Source organism: Dasypus novemcinctus, chromosome 14, assembly GCF_030445035.2.
Source record: "Dasypus novemcinctus isolate mDasNov1 chromosome 14, mDasNov1.1.hap2, whole genome shotgun sequence".
Lineage (NCBI taxonomy): Eukaryota > Metazoa > Chordata > Mammalia > Cingulata > Dasypodidae > Dasypus > Dasypus novemcinctus.
The window spans coordinates 82593140-82608789 of NC_080686.1; positions in this window are offsets into that span (position 1 = coordinate 82593140).

Here is a 15650-nt window from a genome sequence, read left to right on the forward strand (position 1 = left end):
TATTGTGTTTACATTTCTAGATCTGTAAAATCTCTCTAGATTTCTTTCAGATTAAACAAAGTTAATAACAGTGGGAGGTACTCAAAGAATACTAACTTCCTTCCTTTCCAGTTGTTAACATCCTGCTTTGTTTAACCTGACCCTTCTTAGCCTAAAAGAGGACCTGCTTTTCTGGTAACTCTTAAGGTGCAGAAGCTGAACTGCTCAAATATAAAAAAAATAGTGGAGTAGTATATGTTAAATCCTCAATGTCAGAGCCCTCTAGCAAAAATTTCTGAAGGGATATCATTGTCAGTTGTAAAATAAACACATAATACCCTTTCTTCCATGCCCCTCAACTATGAAAAAAAGAAACATCATGTCTTGAACTCTTGCTATGTCTCAGGCACTGTGCTAAGTACATTACACATATCCGCTTAGTTAATTTTCTCCACAAACACTGTGACTACCTGGGTGGTTTTTATATTTACAGAGAGAGACTAAAACAACCATTGAGAACAACAACATCAAGATAACTGGCTGAGGTGGTTTCTCTCTCTCATCCACTTATTCTCTTTCATCTACACCCTGAGGGAGTAGCTCAGTCTCTGCTGGAGAGTTGAAAGTGTTTCAGGAAGTTTTCAACTCTGAGGAAGAGGAATGTGGAATTTTTTTATTATCGTAGCAAGACTGTCTTCACTGTGGAAATCCTCCCAGTAAACACAGTGACATTCCAGAAACATTATCAGTGAACTCTGAGTCTATGTTAAGTGAGTGTATGGGACCCACTGTAATTATATATCACCCAAGGAGCCATTGTCTTTGTGTGGTTTCGGAGATGTTTTTATCATACTGATCACTCAGAAGAGGAATTCTTTCCAGAAGTGCTGTCTACAGAAAGGGAGAGTTCAGAGTTCAACCTTATTTCATTAAACCACTATCTATTTTAAAACTTATTTTTAAGCATTCTTATGTTCTAGGTAATAAATTATTTGCAAACTATGTTCTATAAAGCCAAGCTCTGTGAAATGATCAATTAAGTGGTTCTCTGGTGCAATACCTTTGAGAATCAGATTAATTTGGATATAACTGTGGGTAATTTGGGCATAATACTAATTGCCCTATGTTGTTTCCAGATGTAGTTGAGGCACAAAATGTAGTTGCCTGGCATATTCTGATGGCTGGAAGGAGTTTAGTTGGATTGGTCCTTTTGGATGGTTATTTCATAAGATTGTTATATTTTTGTGAAGATGAAGCCAATTCCATGAATGGTTCTAATTAGGATATCCTGTTTGGCGCACTGTACAGTTCATACAACAAAACCTGTTCAGACTAGTGACAACTCCACATATGGAAGTACTAATTTTGATGTTTCGTATTTTCCTATAATCATAGCCTATGATTGTTCCAGGATTACTAAACTTTAAAGGGCAAGTCTAACAGAACAGGGATGGGAATATATACTTATTAATAATCAGGGAAGACCCCAGCTCTGCAACTGAGTTCCTCCGCATTTCTCTTATCACAAGGCCCTTCTAACATTTTTGTGTTTGCGTAGCACTTTGTTTATACCTCCATTGCTGTTCTTAACACAGTTTGTCTTGTAACATATGGTTATTTCCTTGAGGAAAAAAATCACAGGACGTTCAGTTTTAAATGAATCCTCCAGTGTCCAGGAAAGTATCTGGCGCATGGTGAGTGCTTAAAGCATGCATGTCTTATTGAATTGCTTGTGGTGGTGTCTGTTAGAAGCACAGACTCAAGTGTAGGAGAACCAGTGTACGGAATAGGTCCCAGTTCTGCAATTTGCTAGTGACTTTAAACAAGTTATTGAACCACTTGGAGCCTCAATCATTTTATTTATAAAATAAAAATAGAGTATAAAAATGGTTAACCTCTGTTAAGGTCTACTGTCCACTGAGTGCTTTACATTTATCATCAACCTTAATCATCACAATAAATCCTAATTTATGGTCCCAGAAGCAGACCTTGAGACAAAGATTCAAGGAAGAAAGCCAATAAAGGGTACATTATCAAGTGAATTACCCTTGAGGGTAAATGGAGCTTAATCCTGCCGGGGAACAATGGAGATCATACGGAATACATGCCTCAGTTATTCTGCACAAGGAAAGATGGAGATCAAAGATTATCCATCCACTACCTGGTAAATCATTGTGAGGATTGCTGAATATGCAGGCAGGGAGGTTAATTCCTTAAGGACATGCAGCCTTTCCCACTTCCCTGGTCAGAGGAAAGCCTCAGGAAATAGTCCAGGGTGCTGACATTTGGAAGTTTGGTTGAGTATGCATAGATGTGGTTAAGTGCTGAGTAGATAGGAGCAGGGTAAGGACAGGGTCTGCCACAGTTTAGGTACTACTCTTATCTCCATTTTGCAAAAGAGCAATCTGCGCAAGGAGGCATCAAATCCCAGTCAAATCCCTCAGCTTGTTTGGAGCAAAACTGGGATTAAAAATGTAGTGAGAATGAAATAATAGTTAATTTATAGGATTGTTGTGATCATTAAATACACTTTAAATGTATCTGTTAAGTGGGCACTCAGTAAGTGACAGGTATTTCGTTATTGTCATGTTTTCTTATTCCTGGAGCTTTTCATCAAGAGATTGGACAATATAGTGAAAAGAGGATCAGGGATTGGGTATAAGAATTTGGGGAACTGTAACACATCTGCTCATTTCTTAGTTTGTGCTCTGGTCAAATGAAAGGAGTAGTGAAGGTTACTCTTCTTTAAAATAATTTTAATGATGGAAAAAAAGGAGGAACTTCCTGAAAAATAATTTCATGGCCAATTAAGGAAAAATAGTCATACAAATTCTCTTATATTATTATCATCACTTTTGAAGGTTCCCTCCTGGTCTCTTTCACATACACTTTTTTTTTTTTACCAACTGTCACCATAGTCTATATATATATTGCTGCATGTTATGTTTTAATATAAGTTTGAATAATGTGGAAAAGTGGCTGTCTCTCTACACTTGCCAACCTAGTGTGTTACCATATTTTTTTCTGATAGGTGAAAATGGTATCCCTGTGTAATTTTCAGTTTGTTTGTTTGTTTGTTTTTGCATATCTCTTACTAGTAAGCTTGAATATCTTTGCATATTGTTAAAGACCATTATTATTTTCTTTCTTTAATAATATGTGTTTTCCATTGAGGTAGGCAGAATTTTAAGATGATTCCCAAGATTTCCATACCTTGGCCAACATGCCCTTTATAGTCCCTTCCCTTTGAGTATTGGAGAAACCTGTGAATATGATATCATGGTAGTACTCTTGATTAGGTGACCTGATTTGGTTAAGTTGATGAGCGTTCCTCCAGCAGATAGCACAAATATACCAGGAGGGTCTTCTGATCTACAGAACTGCTAGAAATAAACGGTGTTGTTTAAGCCACTGTGTTTGTGGTAATTTATTATGTCATAGTAGGAAAGTAACACATCTATGTTTCTCTATAGCTTTCATATTCGTTTTTAATATGATCACAGAATATGCCATCTTTTTCACCTGACATAATTAGCTACTTCCTTACAGTTGAACATTTAAGTTGCTTTTAATTTTTTGCCCATATAAATACTGCAGTGATAAACGTGTATGCATATAGCCTTACCCATAGTTTTATCATTTATTTTTTATTTGCTACTGTATTGAGCAAGTATATATTTCATGTTTCCAGATTCAAATGTAAACAGTGGGAAGAATTTCCTTCTCACTGCTATGCCTTGGCTATATACCTTCCTACCCCAAAGACAATTCAGATATTAAATTACTTGGAATCTTTCTAGAGATGTTTATACATGAATGATAACATACTATACCCATTGTTTTGTTGTTTGCTTTTCAACCAGTGTATCTTCAAGATTTCCTATATCAGTACCTAAAGAATATCCTCTCTAAGGTAAATCACATTCTCTTGTATAATGTATCATTATTTATTTAACTTAATTTTGTTTAACCATAATGTTATTTTACCATAAACACACCACAATTTATTCTATTAGATAAATATATTATAATTTTTTGATTGATGGATATGCAGAGTTTTTCAGAGTTTTGCTTCTGGTAATGGTAGACTTGATAATATGGACTAAATTCCCATTGAGGACAACCAGAAAAGCTGGACAAATACTAAAAAGATGTCTGCCTGATGACATTAGAGGGTTAAAAAGAGGGTAAAAAATTGCCTGGCTAGGAATTGAAAGGACTGGAAACCCAGGACTCTGAGCCTTGCATTGGAGGCTGGTTTTATTGGTGATGAGAGAATGAGAAGGACTTTGTGACAGCCTCATAGGGCTAAGTGGAGTCATGGGCCTTCCAAATAAGGGCACCTCAGCTTGAATAGGACTCCAAATAGATGAAACCAAGGAGTGAGAATGAATAAGTGACAAGTGACAAGCCGTCAAAAGGAACTTGAGCTCAGCCTCATATCCTCTTAATTCCTGAAATTGGATTGAGATGATCCAAGATTGTTAGGAGCCCCTGATGGATACAAAGGTAAATCTTCCCTGGAGAAGACAACATCAAACTAGGCTTTGTGGAATTGCTAGGAACAATTTTACAGACACAAAGTCCCAACCATGAGAACCAACTAACCAAACAAAACAATAATCACATATTAAATGCAGGGTTCTTGTTGTTGTTCTTGTTTTTGGTTGTATGTGATATATGTAGAACCACAGGGACTCTGGATATTTAGGTTTCTATCAGAGACCAACTTGAAAATAAGTGCAGGAAATAAAGGATGAGACTGAGATTTCAGTGGAGAATTGGAAACTAGGTTTTTTTCTCCAATTATTTGCTCTCTGCTCAAAAGTGAATATACTAGTGAATGTATATTTGTAGAATTAATATTTAGCCATGGAGTTTCTGTGTCAAAATATAGAAAACAGTAATTATGGTTGTTATTGATAAATTGTCATCCTTGGTGATGTTGCCAATATACACTCACATTAGCAAGGTAAGAAAGTGTCTATTTCCCTATACCCTTGACAACCCATATCTTACAAAATTTTCAAGATATTTTCTAATATGATGGGTGAAAATTGTATCTCAGTGTAAGTTGTTTTGTTTTTTTAAAGATTTATTTATTTATCTCCCCTCCCCCACTCCCCCCAGTTGTCTGTTCTCCGTGTCTATTTGCTGCGTATTTTTCTTTGTCCACTTCTGTTGTTGTCAGCGGCATAGGAATCTGTGTTTCTTTTTGTTGCTTCATCTTGTTGTGTCAGCTCTGCGTGTGTGTGGTGCCATTCCTGGGCAGGCTGCACTTTCTTTCGCGCTGGGCGGCTCTCCTTACAGGGCACACGCCTTGTGCGTGGGGCTCCCCTACGCAGGGGACGCCCCTGTGTGGCAGGGCACTCCTTGCACGCATCAGCACTGCACGTTGGCCAGCTCCACACGGGTCAGGGAGGCCCGGGGTTTGAACTGCGGACCTCCTATGTGGTAGACAGACACCCTAATCACTGGGCCAAGTCCACTTCTCTCGGTGTAAGTTTAATTTCATTGATCTTACTAGTAAAGTTGAGCATACTGCATGTACTTAAGGGCCATTGTTATTTTCTTTCTGTACATTCTCCTTTTATTTCCAATTTTTCTGTTGTATTATTGGTCTTAGGAGTTGTTTTATATTATATAGGTAAATATTTTTATATGTTATATATTAAGGAAATTGTTTTCTAAGATATGAATTACATATATTTTTTTCATTTTTCCCTGGAGTGTTTTGACTGGTTATTTTGGACTTTGCCATGCCACATTTTTTATAGTCAAATCTTAGTACTTTTCTTGTTTTAATATTTCTGGATTTTGTATCAGAATGCCACTCTAACATTAAATAACAAAAATTGCTACTGTGGTTTCTTCTTGCACTTTTATGATTTCATTTTTATAATTATATTATTGATCCAACTAGATTTATTTTTCATTCAGATCCTCACTGATTTAAAATGCCACCTTTATCATATACTTAATTCCTGTATGCATTTGGCACTATTTCTTAAGTTCTTTTCTGTTCTATTGATCTTACTGTCTATTCATGTGCCTATAAAGTACTTTTTAAAGTTATTTGGGTTTTATACAATGTTTTAACATCTTTCCCTAGCTATTCTTGTTTAAAATGTATAAAAATGTATAAAAATACATTGACTTTGAAATGAGTTTTTTTCTTTCCTAAATAAATCTGTTGGTATTTTTAGTAAAAGCACGTTAAACTTAGAGTTTAATTTGGAAGGAATTGATATTATGATGTTGAGTCCCCTCTGAGATCATTGTATACCGCACCATTTGTTTAGGTCTTCCTTTTATCTCTCAAGAACATTTTACACTTTTCTTTATCTAGATTTTAAACATTTATTGATAAGCTTTCTTATTTTTTAAAAACATTTTTTCCCAAATGTACATGATGTATTTTAGTATTATGCCTGCAAACTAGTTTTGTTTCTATTTATGAAGGCAATTGATTTCTGGATATTAAATTTGTTCCCAAACATCTTGCCACATTTGCTTATTGTTTGTAATATATTATCAATTTTCTTCAGTTTTTCATATACACAATAAAATAATATTCTTCTTCTAATTTTTATACTTTTAACTTCTTTCTTTTGCCCAGCTACATTGGAATTTCCCTCTAGAATTAAAATTAAATGACAAAAATGGAGAAAATGGAGTACAGTTTCAAATAAAATAGATTTTTATTATCTTGTTAAGTGTGAACCTTATTTTAATTTACATTTATTTGATTACTGGCAAGTTTGAACATTTTCCCCCGTTTCTTATATATTTCTTTCTTTTGAACCTTCAGTATATGATTTTGAGTTGATCATACTGCATAGTTCATAGAACATGATCATCAATGGTCCGTTCTAGCCCCCTGTTATTCTTTTAATTATTTATTCCCTTTTATTACTATGTCCTGTATTGATCACCTCTTGCCACCTTAGGTTACCATAATCACGTATTAAATGTGGGGTTTTTGTTGTTGTTTTTGATTGTATGTGTTATTGCAGAGTGGGGCAGTTTGGTATTGTTTATGAATTCCAAAAATAGATATTGGATTATGTTTGTAAACTGGTCTGTTCCTCTGGGCATATTAGATTGTACTAGATTCAGAGGTTTCACTCTTTCTATATTAAACCAAGATTAGATCTTTTATTTGACCACACCATTAGGGCAACTTGGCTTGAGACCCTCCCGCCCTCGCCCACTGTGGGCTATATAAATGGGTGCTCAGTTAAAGACAGAGAAGTAAATACATGGTGAAGGAGAACACAGAGAGTTTAGTTTTGATGCTGGAGTCCTGGGGAGAGACAGCTGAGCTGCTTGCTGGACCAATAGTTTGCAGCTGAAGAGCCCAGAGCCCTGAAGAGCTGAGAAAGCCTGGAAAGAAATGAGCCCCAGGGAGAGAGATGAGCCTTGTGCTGACCTGCAGTAGAGATCAGAAGAAGCTGGGACCACTGAGCCTTAGGAGGAAGAGGAAGGCTGAACCCTTATAGAAACTGGCAGCCATCTTACTCCAACATGTGGCAGAAGACTTTGTGAGGAAAGTAACTTACTCTTTTATGGCCTTGTGTAAGCTTCTACCCCAAATAAATATCCTTTATAAAAGCCAACAGACTTCTGGGATTTACTAGTACATGGAGTATGGATTTATGTGCATCATGTGTTATTAATTTACATAATTGGAGTTTATAGCATGTGTTTCCCTAAGCACTATGTTTCTAAGACCTATCCATATTGCCATGTGAAAATATGATCTACAGCTTCTACTTCCATGCCAAGGTTCCAGGGGTACATGCTTCAGAATTTACTTATTCATACTCCAACTGTTGGACACACCCAGGTTGCCTCCAAGCCCCCACCAATTCCTCTTATTTGCTCCTGTATAGATGGTCACCGAATTACTTGGGGCTGTTTTTTTGAGGATCTAGGGTAATATGATTTGCTATAAAGCCCGCAGAGCCAGATGGCTCTTCCGAATTTCTTCATCAATCTACATTCCTATCAATAGAGCATGAGAGCCCTTATGATCCTGCAATCCCACCAATACTTACACAAATGTTTTATGCTGATTCCTCTAGTTTTAATGTTTTAATTTCCCATGTGAAATGATTGTATCTTTTTTCTCTCTGTTTGTTGAAGTCTTCATTTTTTTTCTTAGTAGATCATCCATATTCTTTTTAATAAAGATACTGCACCAGTGTCATCGTTTGGTAGGCAGGTTTCTTGATATATTATTTACATTTGAAAGATATCTGTGTTTCCTTCAAGCATTACCATTCTTTTTAGTTAAAAATTTTTTAAAAATATACTTAGATCAGGAGTCCCTGATGTTTTATAAGGAAAAGTCACTTTTAATTCCCCAAAACTATATATTTCTCTATAACAGAGAAGTAACTGAGAATTCTGAAGAAAATTAGAGTAGGGATGAGGAAGGAGCAGAAGGTTGATGCATGTATAGCAATCATTTCAGAAATACATTTACTCACATTTAATAAACATTTACGAAGCTTACTATGTGCTAGGCACTATAATAAATGTTGGTGATACAGAGATGAGTAAGACACAGTCACCTCCCTTAAAATACACATGTTCAGTAGAGAAGAGAGGCATGTAAAAACAAATGAATTGTAAATACAACTACAGAAATATTTGCAAAGCACAGAGGACAGAAGTTTCTTCCATTTTATGACTCCAATTTTCCGGTGTTAAGTAAATGTGTTTATTATATTGATGACACATTTTCTGAGTCATTAGGAGAGAAAGACATAAAAAATAAAGATTAATCCATTGATTGTTGGATTAAGTCAACAAGTATTTACTGAGTGACCGACTTTGTCACCATGCCAGGTGTTAGGAATACAAAGTGAGCAAAGGTTAAATGCTAACCTTCAGAGGACAAAAGTTTGTCTGTTTTCAAAACTCCCATGTCTGATATTTCACTCTGATCACATAGCAAAATAAATAAAAATGTTAAACAAATTCTTTAACAATTTATGTTTAATGAAAGGGATCACAATATTTGTATATGGATGAAAGTAGGCATGTTGATTTAGATTCTATACTGTGGTTACATGACAATTATATTTGATTTTGGTAAGAGTAAAGGGAGAAGCCTTAAACAGAAGAATGGCTATACAGAAAGCAGGTGGCTCTGCTTGCATGGACAGTGACCTGGCCCACTTCTGTCCCTCCTTAGTCAGAGATGTAAGAAATGAGGTTGGTCATCTTCATTGATCTTCCATCACTATTCCAGGCAGACTGCCATCTTCCCTGCAGGGGTGGCTGGGTTTGTGCAGATTTAATGGTATGTGACAGCAGAGCGGAGGTTGGTTATGAAAGATCTAGAAAGAATGTTAAAAGCTAGAGGTGGTATACATTTTAAAGGATGAGATCATCATTTTATTTACAAGGCAGTAAGTGGGTCCTTTGAAGCCCTGAGATTCTGGGAAGAGAAGTTTTGGATAGTTTTTTCTTTCAGTTTCCACTAGGAAATGTACTAGATATTGAGGTTGCTCCCCCCACCCCCCACCCCTGCCCATCCATTCTATTCCTTCTCCTTTTTGGAGCAGCCAAAATTTAGGTTTGACTGACTCTATCCCTAAATCAATTGAGATAATCCCATCTCCTTTCTGTAGTGATTGGTTCATTGATGGTAAGAGAGGGCTGCAGGAAGGAGGGCATTGAGCTGGGCTTTGAACACAGTAGGATTTCAATAAGTGGAGAGCAAGATGTGGGCAAAAATGAGGAAGAAGGAATATACAAGATTTGTCCAGAAAAAGTGAACAACCTTTTTAACTAGGGCAAAATGCTATACTGTTTTTATCTCCTTGAGCTCTCTAGGCAATTAAACTCAACTCTAACATTCAGCAAGCAATTACTGAACGATCAGTGCATAGTTCTGTACTAAGTAATAGGCTTCAAACTAAGTTGCCTTAAGGTTGAGGGAACACCACTGCAAAGATAAACCCACTGATTATAGAACTAAAAGGGTGAAGAAATAATCTAGCATAATCCATTCACTTTACAAATACATAAACAGGCCCAGATAGCTTAAGTGAATGGAAGTAGCAATGCATGGGGAGAAAATACTAATTTTAAGAATTGTTTAATCTCTCTTAACTTCATTTCCATCACCTGCAAAATGGCAGGAATATCATACCAAGCACATAAATATGCTAAATAAATATTTTCTTTCCATTTATTTTCCCTTTTTTTGATAGCAACATGAAATTCTGTGGCAGAATTAGAGAAATATGAAGGTAAGATCTTGAGTCTCCAGAGAACTTTCTCCCATACTGCACAGCATTCTATTATTAGAAATCCTATGAGAACTAACCCCAGAGGCCTCTAACTTTCTCCGGAAGATAGCAGCTATCTTCACAGTCTGATTTCTTATCTTGCTGTCTTGTGTATGAATAAAGCTGATTCTCCTCTATAGACCTGTGAGCACCTTGTCCCTTTCTCTCCATAGGAATGATTTTCTTCCTCTTTTCAGTCTATCCAAATTGTCTCATTCACTCATTCATTCATTCATTCAGTCAGTCAGTCATTGACTTTGGTCAGCCTGTCATGAACATTTATTAAGCAGTTACTATGCCAGGCACTATGCTAGGGTTTGAGATTACAACACCAAAGAATAGCCCTTGACTTCAAGAAATTTACCTGGGACTCCATCTGGTTGGGCCACAGATATGTTCTGGGAGAGGTAAGGGATAATGTTGGGGAGATACACACATAATGTCATGGAACTGGGGTGTGGGTAGATTGGATCTGCCTGAAGGTGTTATTGCCAGCATGTTGCCCTCATACACCTGCCACCCCCTTCTCTGCCTCCTAATACTTATAGAAATGGCCTCACACAACTGAGCCCATAAGAATATTGTACTGGTTGCCATTCTAATGAGGCTGGGTTGCAGGTAGGAATAGGTATATCCAGTTAGCAGGAGTTGGGAAACACTGGTATGTTTTGTGCCAGACATGAGTAGGACACTGAATATACAAATATGAATAAAACAACCAGTCCTACTCCTGCCTTAGAAGACAAGTCTCTTTTAGGACTTGGAATTGTCCTGAATGACATGCAACGACAGATACAGGCCGTTATATATCCTGCCATAACCTACAGAATTGAGTGGGAGAGAGTTTAAACTACAATGTAAACTATAATCCATGCTTGGCGGCAGTGCTCCAAAAGGTGTTCATCAATTGCAATGAATGTACCACACTAATGAAAGAAGTTGTTAATGTGGGGAAGAGTGGTTGGTGTGGGGAGTTGGGCATATGGGAATCCCTTATTTTTTTTATGTAACATTTTGTGTAATCTAAGTATATTAAAAAAAAAAAATAGAAAGTCTTTGTCCTAGAAAAACCTGATAGCCAGGTGGGAAAGACAGACAAGCAAAGGTATACAATCAATTGGATAAGGTCTCAGAGATAAGTATAAATATTGGAACCCAGAGATGGAAACAACCATCTCATTCTCACAAAGAGAGGGAAGCTTCTTGGAGGACATCATATTGAGAGGAATTGTGAAGGATGCTTAGGGGTCTTCAGTGTGAAGTGAGGAGAAGGACATCCTGAACATGGGATGCTTGGCTGAGCCGCACCTCTCATTGGGCTTAGCATGGAGGTCAGATGATCTGTCGCAGATCACTCAGTGAGAAGGATTAGGGCATGTACTTGCTGGGGCAGGAGCGTTTCGACATGACTGGAATGCTGATCGATTATGTCACTGACTTATAGCTGTTTTGCATACCATTTTTATTTCATTTCACCAGACGTTTCCTGGATACCTACTGTGTACCAAGGAGATGGCCATAAATACTTGAGGCCATAAACACAAATCCATTCAAATTTGAAGCCCAAGAAAAGCTTCCTGGGAAAGATAATGCTGAAGCAAGTATTGAAGAATTAAATGGAGTTAGAATGAAGAGGGTGGAAATGGGCAGAATCACCCTGCAAGTGCAAGGCATGGTGTTGAGATGGAGCTCTGTAAGTTCAAGGACCTTTGAGTTCAGTGTGGCTGGAGGAAAGCATTGGAAGAGAGACATCCTTAGATAAGACTGGGGAAGAAGTTGTGGTCCAGGTTGTTCAAAGGCCTGTTATGCTCTGCTGGAGTCTAAACTTCATCTAGTCGTCACTGGTAAACCCCTGGTTATTTTGTACAAGGCAGTTTTGGGGTCTGATTCTGGGTTTCCTTGTTTTGAGTAGCAAGGATCACAACACTCTGTTGCCTTATTTAGAAAAGTTCTGACGTTGGGGTCATATATGAACTATGGAAATTTCTATAGGAATTGTAAAATGGGAAGGCTTCACTATGAGAGACTCTCCTTGGCTAAGACACCAGGATGGCTCCTTTGGGACTGATTTAGAAGGCAATGGCATGCTTTTGGAGTAGAAATTGATATTGTTTGTCTTTAAGGGAATTTCTGATGCTGCTGCCGGTTTCCTCCTAGAGCTAGCTGCCAAGTGTTGAGTTCCATGACAAAATCCATTAGTAATAGTGGAGCTGATAATGGAACAGCAGATAATGTCAGAGGGCTTTAAAACCAGCATGCTATTGGCATATAATTTGTTTAGGTCTATGTAGAATATAGTCTTTTCTCAGGATTTTTCACATTTGAAATTGATTATGAGCCAGTTGGTAATTTCTGGATAGTTTCCTTTTTCTCTCTGGTCACTTTCATATACTCTTTGTTAAAGAATTGTAATCTGGATGTCCCTTGGGCCTTTCCAGCATGAGGGCATAAAGGCTGCCTCATTGGTCAGGCTGAAGTCTACTGTTTTGATGCCACTCATCAATAAGAGGAGGAGCTTGAGCTCCAGTTTGAGGTACCCTGCCCTCTCTAGTGGCTGTCAGAGAAGACCCAGGCCCCATTTTCTATTGTCACCAGTAAAGATGTAGTTGCTGCTTGCTTGCACTTCTACCCTCATCCAGCAGTGGATCCATAATGCCTGTTCTGTCCTCACACAGCTCCCCACACCACTGCCAATCTCCTCTGCATCCAGTGTGTGCATGGGGATGACCATTCTTGCAGATTTCCTTCCCTGGACCAAAGTTGCCATCCTTTTGTGGGCCTAAGCTGGAAGAATTGCCATTTGCTTTGCATTTTATGAATTTCTTTTTCATCTACATTTTACTCCTCTACCTATTATAGGTCTTTGAGATAAGCAGGGCCAGGATTACTGTGATCCCCACTTTCTAAATGAGAAAATGGATATTCAGAGAGTCAGGGGACTTGTCCACAGTCACCTTTTTGTCACCCAGCTAAGTGAGGGGCAGTGGGAAGGAAGACACAGGTCTAGTTTTTTGGAATTTAATTCCAGTGCCCCCCTTCACTACTTTTTGTTGCTTCCTTCTAACAGATAATAAACTGTTGGAGGAAAAGGGTAAGAGCTCAAGGAAAAGATGATGTAAGGCTAAGGAAGAGTTCGGGGAGATGGCAGCACACCTGCAAAATGATTAGAACTTGCACATAAGGCTGCTTGGATGTGAGAACCCTGGGATGTACTATTTTAGACCTGGGAGAAGAAGCTCTTGGCGAACACAAAGCGGGTAGAAATAGGGGTGGGAGAAACACCATGAAAAACCTTCGTCTGCCTTGAAAATCTGGTTTTAGGCTCCGCTCTCACAGCAGGCTTCCTTTTCAGCAGCCCCCTGGATTGCTTTAAGAGACAATGGATAATTTTATAAAAGTTTTAACCTGCCACTAAGAATCCTTTTAAAGCTGAAAGCAAAGCAAACAAACCTGAAGTCTTAAAGTGCCGGAATAGAGAGCATGAGGGCACGGAAATAGGTACTGGGACGGGGAAGGAGATGGCAGTGCACCTCATTTCAAGCCCCGTGGGCAATGTTGCCTCCCCCATTTGCAAGTCCCGTGGGCGGTCTGAACTTGGCTGAGGGTGGGGCAGGGGAGACGCCAGGACGGGAGGGCTCAGGACTATTTCAGACTCTTGTCAACATCCACCGAGACCTTGAGTTACATCATTGAAACTGTCTGGACTTTGGGCCCCTGATGCCAAATGCGGTTTCCAGAAAAAGGATCCGCTGCGTATTTGGAAGCCCATCAACCAAAAGTCATCTCGTCACTTTCGTACATGAGATCTTTTCATTTGTAAATAGCATATTATTTTGCTTAATTATGGGCTTTGAGGAGATGGCATACAAAAGCGGAAAAAACATGGGCTCTGGGGTCAGAGGGAGCTGGGTGTGAATCGTGGCTCTGCTGTCCATCAGCTGGGGTCATGGCCCCTTGTCCATGAACTGAGAATAATCTTTCAATAATTACCTATCTTATAGGGCAAGTATTAGGATTAGATAGGCAAATGCACGTCAAGGATCTTTTATAGTCCTGCAACTCAGATGTTTAAGAATCAATAGCTATTATTAATAAAGTATCAGACATTTAATGCAATAAAATTTGTCTGGCTCTTTGACTAATGGAATTCCACTTTTACACCAAAGCATGCATGTAATGGTGTGTTTTATATGAGAAATATAGCTCTTTGCACTTGCAAAATAATATTTATATTAAATTTCCTTTTCAGAGGTACTTAGTATTATTCAGTATCAAAATACCTCTCCAAGGTCACCTTTTCTAGGAAGTTTTTGTAGATGGAGCCCTCCTAATGGCCTACTGATCCTGATTTTCTTCACCTTAATAATGTGATTTCCTAAATACTTATAGTTTATTTTGTAATATATGCTACATTTGATTATATTTTTCTCAAGAAAGGGGCACATATGGAAAGGAGACAAGGTCAGAAGACTCTTTTTCATCACCCAATCATTCACTGCCTGTGTCTTAACTTCTCAAAGGTGGGGATAATATTTTAGCTATCTGTCTCACAAAGGGTTTCCAGCCTGAAGGAATCAGATATAATCATAGGTGGGAAAGAATTTTGTAAGTTATAATGATATGTAAATGCAAGTGATGATATCCTGATTTTTGTTATGAATCCTTTGATAGAAGCTATGAAACTTCTTGATCTATGGCCACCTGCTAGAAGGCTAGATGTTGTCCCAAGGTCACACAGAACCTCTGTCTACCACTGAATGGCAGGACATTGGGCAGCTTTCTTGAGTAATTGTCTCCTCTGACTCACATTCCTTGCCAGCCCCATTGTGATCTATGTGCTACCCAGGTGAACAAGGAAATTTCTCACTGGAGTTGTTTATGGAATAGCCCAAAACATTCAGTTTAGTCTTGTATTATACCTTTCCAATACTATCTACCCTAGTTGCTACAGAAAAAGTATTTGCTGCTGCTACAATAGGATCTACTGACTATATTTAGAATACCTGCTGTGAAGAGCACAGAATCCCACTTCTCTGATGGAATTCCATTCAAGGTTATCTATCACCCTTTTAAAAAACATAGTTGGGATGGTGATGCAATAGTTAATACATGATGTGAATGCCAATTGAGTGGTCAAGAGATACCTTTTTAACTGTATTGGACCACCTCTTTTCCCTTACTTTCTCTCTTCATGGTTTCTTCACCTTTTATATCCCTTCTCTTTCCTTATTTTGCCTTTACTACACTTTCTCCCAAACAATATACTTACTTAGGCATTCCCGGATGTAATTCATTAGCTTCATTAGAAGGACTCAGAATGCAAAAAGTTGTAGTCATTTAGTACAGGTCTGAGGTTCTTAACCT